The following is a 5313-nucleotide window of genomic DNA, read 5'->3' as shown; positions in this document are numbered from 1 at the left end:
CAGTCCGATGGTTAGTCTGACATCACCGTTTCCAAGTCCAAAAGCTTTATCAGATGCCAAAAACAAACAACAGTGCTAATATGCACTCATTGTGCTGTAACCTTTATCTCTATACTGAAATCTCTGATGGTTAGTTATTCAGCTATTTTGAATCATAAAATGTTGAAGTCTGGGATGCCGTTTGACTGGAGACTGTAATGTACACTATGGCTTTTGAAAATCTTAAATGTGTGACTTGAATCAACAGTGTTCATAAATGGTTGTTGAGTATTCTCATGAAACAAGATAGAGGAAGTAGAAGTAGAGGCTTCGACCCGGAAACAGAGTTAAGGTGCAGTAAAATGATCTGTTGTTCTGTGAATGTTCACTGGTGAATTCCAGTCATTTCAATAAGAATCCACACGATCAGCAATTTCGTTTGTGGTCAAAAATGTCACTATGGGACCAAGTTGGTGTGAGGTACTTAACGAGTTAGAAAAGTGAAAAGGTACAGCATCGTTTTCCGTTTGTTTTTCGTCTTTTCTGGTGGATGGTCCAGGCACTTCAGTGATTTTCAGGTCTACAGGAGGATTTTTATTCTTGATCAAACTTGTATTTCAGCTTACCGAGATCCCTGCAAAGTACAAAATTTGCTGTTAGTAATGTTATTAAAGTGATAGTTGTGAAATTTAAATAATTTCCTCAGCCTTGTGACGTTCCAAACCTGTTTGACTTTCTGTCTGTGGAACCCAAAAGCAGATCTCAGGCATAATGCAACCCCAGTCACCGTTCGATTTCACTGCATGAAACAAGCAGAAAAGAATTGTGTAAATCATTCATGAAACCATTCTTATGTACACTTGTCTAGTTCAATTCAATGCAACAATTTATGTGAAAATGGTTAAGCTCCAAAAATGTCCCAGAAAAGATCCTAAAAATAATCAATGAGTTCACAACTCACAACAAAGGTTGTGTTGCAAGTCTTCTGAAGCCTAATTGCTTTTTCCTATTTTTTTATTTTTATTTTTTTTTGTCGAAAAAGACTAAACTTGAAGTTATAATTCAGAGTTAAAATGTCTATAGCATTTTTTGTGAATCAAACCTGTGATATTATTTTTCTGAGTAACATGAATGAGATTTGAGATCATGAGAAAAGATTTTCAGAGAGTAACTGATTAAAAAACACAAGTACACAGTCAAACAATACAATTTCACACAGAGAAAGTTCATAGTAATAAAGTACTGCATGTGGTGCAGGAAACTTACTGTAATTCAATGTTGCCACTGAAATGTTCAGATTATTTTAGAAATGTAATGGTTGTTCTGGGGAAACAAAAGAACAAAGCTGATTATTCACAACATAATATTTATTGACTAGTAAATGGAGAGAGAATGAGGGCACCTGTAGTAAGTAAAGTTAATGTTAGGCTAAACAAAAACAGAGCAAACTATAACCTGTTTTTGTTATTCATAACAAACGCCAAGAATCAGAGAATTTTCTAAAGTAGTTAGGCTATATCAGCAATTTGAAGACACAGTTGTACAAAATGTTGAATTGAATGAATCAATCTAAGACAATAAGTCAATCATTTCCATTTGTTCATTAGATCAACGTAGTTAGCATCGCGGCTAAAACCTTCATACCAGATACTGTGCAATAAACGAGTGGTAAACACTGTAAAAACGTAGTAATGTATAATACATTTAGTTTATATATATGTGTTTAAATATATAGTGAGTAGACTCTGTATTTATATTTATTTGGCGAGTTTACAAACCTTGTAATGGAGAGCCGAACAAACGGCGGAAGCTTTGATGAGAGGAGCCGTTACTTTCCTGATGACGTCGATCAGCTGAGCTTTGTTGCGCGCGAGCAGCGCAAGGATCACTGAAGCGACGACAGCAGAGGAATAGCAGCAGTTTCGTGACAGAATAATACTTTTCTCCTCCTGCTTCTTCTTCTTCATATAATATTATTATTATTTAGTGTTGTTGTTTAAGGTTTAAATGACTTAATAAAATAGGCCTATACTAAATATATGTAAGCTACCCAAGTGAAAAAGACTAGGTTACTGTTAAATGTATTAAAATGCATTAAAGTATATTTGTATTGTAGGTCTACTAAAAACACACTCAAGTACATTTTTACTACATTTAATAGTACATCTTTTTCACCTGGGTATGTATACTGAATCAAACTTGCCTATAATAATAATAATAAAAATGCATTAAAGTATATTTGTATTGTAGGTCTACTAAAAACACACTCAAGTACATTTTTAATACATTTAATAGTACGTCTTTTTCACCTGGGTATGTATACTGAATCAAACTTAAGTAGCCTATAATAATAATAATAATAGGATAATAATAATAATAATAGAATAATAATCTAATTCGGGCCTCACTGAACCATTGGGTTCCTCCAGATGCTGGCTTTAACATAAGAGATCTTCCAGGAACCACTTAAATGTTAAAAGATCTTCCAATAACCCTTTTATCGCATTTAAGTTCCTCTATTTTCCCCCAAAGCACTTCGAGGTCTCATGGTAATGAAAAGGTGACTCCAGAACCTCTGAAGTAAATACAAAGTGCTTAAAGGATCCCATAAGTTCCAGCAAGAACCTCAAAGATTGTCAATGCTCCTCCAGTAACCCTACTATAGGAAAAAGAGCTTTGAGGCACCAAAATTACATTTTGAAGTTCCTTGAGTATCCAACAGGATACTTGAGGCTCCTTTAGTTTTTACAGTGTAGTCTCACTGTAATATCTATTGTATTATTTACAAGATGTTCAAAGTAAAGCACACTTTAAAAGCATGGCTTAATTCAGTGTTATATTATATAAATGTACTTGGAACAGAGTACTGCAAAACCAAGCAGAAATGACTCAAACTTTAATTGGCCAAGTTTGCTAAATAGTTACTTATTTTCTTTGTTAATTTTACTTAACTTAGTTGAGTAGATTGTACTTTATTCCATATATGAAATTTATGCAAAAGAAAAATAAAGTAAATTTTGTGTGTAGGCCAGATCTGATTCCATACAGGCCATTGTGGTTTTTGGCTTTTAATCTACAAAAAAAAAAAAAAAAAAAAAACCTACTGTGAATATTTGAATCCATTCCCAACCCTTACAAAACACTCTAATGAAGTGTTAGGCTTTGTAAACAGGAGAGGTCATTGGGGGAGCTTTAGATTCTGTCTGGGTCTTTTCATGAATATCAATATGGATAGCAAGGTTGGGCGAGTTGACCTCAGATCCATCTGTAACCAGAGACTCTTCTAACAGATCAGGTTTGAGGTGTTTTATCTTAACCGTTTGACCAGCTGAAAGTGTCTGGCATGTAAACATCACAGCTTTTCACTTCATGGTTCAACAAGTTCAACAACTCTTCAAAAAGGCCTTGTTTACACCTGGTATATAGATCTGTGGTCAGCCAAGACACATCACTGTTTACACCTGGTAGTAACATGCATTTTAAATGCGTGTCCTGTTACCACTTTTGAACAGAATTTTAGAGGATGGTCTCTAATTTAGACTACATCACTCACTGTCTCACTCATTATATATTGCACTTTAAAGTAAAAAAAAAAAGGGTAAAGAAAGCAAACATGCAAAAAAAAAAATCAATGCATAATTCATGCCAAATTTACTTGAATCAAGGTGTTCTAGCATAATTCTTGAATATTGAATATTTTAATGGAGTATCTAACTTTTTTTTTTTTTTTGTGGTCCGTTCATTTTAATTCTGGACCTTTGTCCATTTAGCGCGTATTTACATAGAAAAACAATGCCATAGCAGTGCAGTGGAATGTAAAAAAACAAAAAAACAAAACAAAAAAAAAACACTGTATGTGTGGACAGGTTCTAAGTCAGACTTGTTTAAAGTGAAGTAATCTCATTGTAAGCAATCAACAAATCACAAGACTCACAGAAAAGCCCTATTTTCTGTGTTTAATGCATTCACCTAAACACGGTCAGGAAGAAAATCTCTTGTGTAGTTCATGCTCCAATTACATAATGTGTTTCTGTTTACACATTTATATTATGCAACACGAGAGGGCCTTGGCAAAGATTTCACTCACTAGGTACAAAATTAACAATTTGATTAATCTGACAATCAGAAATCTTAATCATTCATCAAGGAATACATTTTGATTGGATAAACTTTTCTCCAATACTAATTTGTAAACAGATAATGTCTTCATATGGGCAGATTCAGGAAAAGAAGTGATCTAAAATACATCAGTAAAGCAAAAAAAAAAAAAAATAGATATATATTTATTGATTTAATCTGTGACCTGTTACACCAGGTATTGCAGGCCCTGAGAGTTCGCCGCTAACATTCAGAATGTTCCCCTAACAATTCCTAACATGCAAAGGAATGTTTCGGTTTAGTATTATTTAACTTTCTATTAAAATACATAAATAAATAACCCAATACTTTCTGATCTCTTCTCTCCCCAATCTCATTTATTTTAAAGCTGAATCTGCTTTGGTGGTTCGTAGCCTACAGTAGCCTATATGATAGACTGACAGCTGTGTGCAAAAGGATATTCGACTTACAGTCGCCAAAACCCCAGGATGGATTAGCATGTACAGTACCAATGCAATGTGGTCATGTGCACTTTCAACCATCTCCAAGTTACTGTGAGATCAGATCACAAATAATTTTGGACCCTGTAAACATCTTAATGTCAGGTGTAAATTGGGACCACCCGCCAAAATCCTGTCATTATGACAACAGGACTAAAATCACAACTGTCAAGCCATAAGATGTATTTACTTAAAGGAGGAAGGTAGATGGATTGGTTCTCACACTTCTACAGAGCAAGTATGACGAAGTTATATACACATTTTTATCAACCAAAAAAAAAAAAAAAAACCTGCAAGAGAGAAAAGATCCACAGTCTCATTGTGCCATGATCCCATTCAGGCAGGTTTCAGAGTGTGATGCAATACAGATAACTAAAGAAAGGCATGGCTCCACACATGAGGTCACAGGGCGAGGAACAGTGGTATCATGTGGTTCCATACACACAGCGCTGACACATAATACTGAGGAACAAATAGTGCTGTTTTTTTAACTGCATTTCCTCTCTTTCTGGATCAAATGTCCCCACCAACAAAAACAGTCTCGTGTATTTGCCGTGATGAGTAGTCTCATCATTACCCAAGATACAGAGGATCAGTGGATTCGCAGCACTTAAAAGCGGGCCCACAAAGCAGCCTATAGACTTCAGCAATGACTGTGGGGCAAGAGTGCAATCTTTCAAACAGATGTGCTACTTAATGCCCATGTTTTAGTTCCCCCCCTCCACTCCCTCTTTTA

The 5313-nt window shown here is 35.0% G+C and overlaps 1 long non-coding RNA gene across 1 annotated transcript; it reads right to left on the bottom strand.

Annotated features, from left to right (window-relative positions):
* LOC308697092 lies at window positions 1–1304 on the bottom strand. Its single transcript, XR_014030890.1, has 3 exons — window positions 1246–1304; window positions 704–778; window positions 1–613 (listed from the first exon to the last, which is right to left on the bottom strand). It is a non-coding gene; the product is annotated as an uncharacterized lncRNA (long non-coding RNA).
* Between the last annotated feature and the right edge of the window lie 4009 nt (window positions 1305–5313).

The sequence above is a fragment of the Scardinius erythrophthalmus genome, assembly GCF_964197995.2.
Source record: "Scardinius erythrophthalmus genome assembly, chromosome: 10".
NCBI lineage: Eukaryota > Metazoa > Chordata > Actinopteri > Cypriniformes > Leuciscidae > Scardinius > Scardinius erythrophthalmus.
Note: the sequence above shows the minus strand (reverse complement) of the source record. Positions and strands in the feature narration are given on the sequence as shown.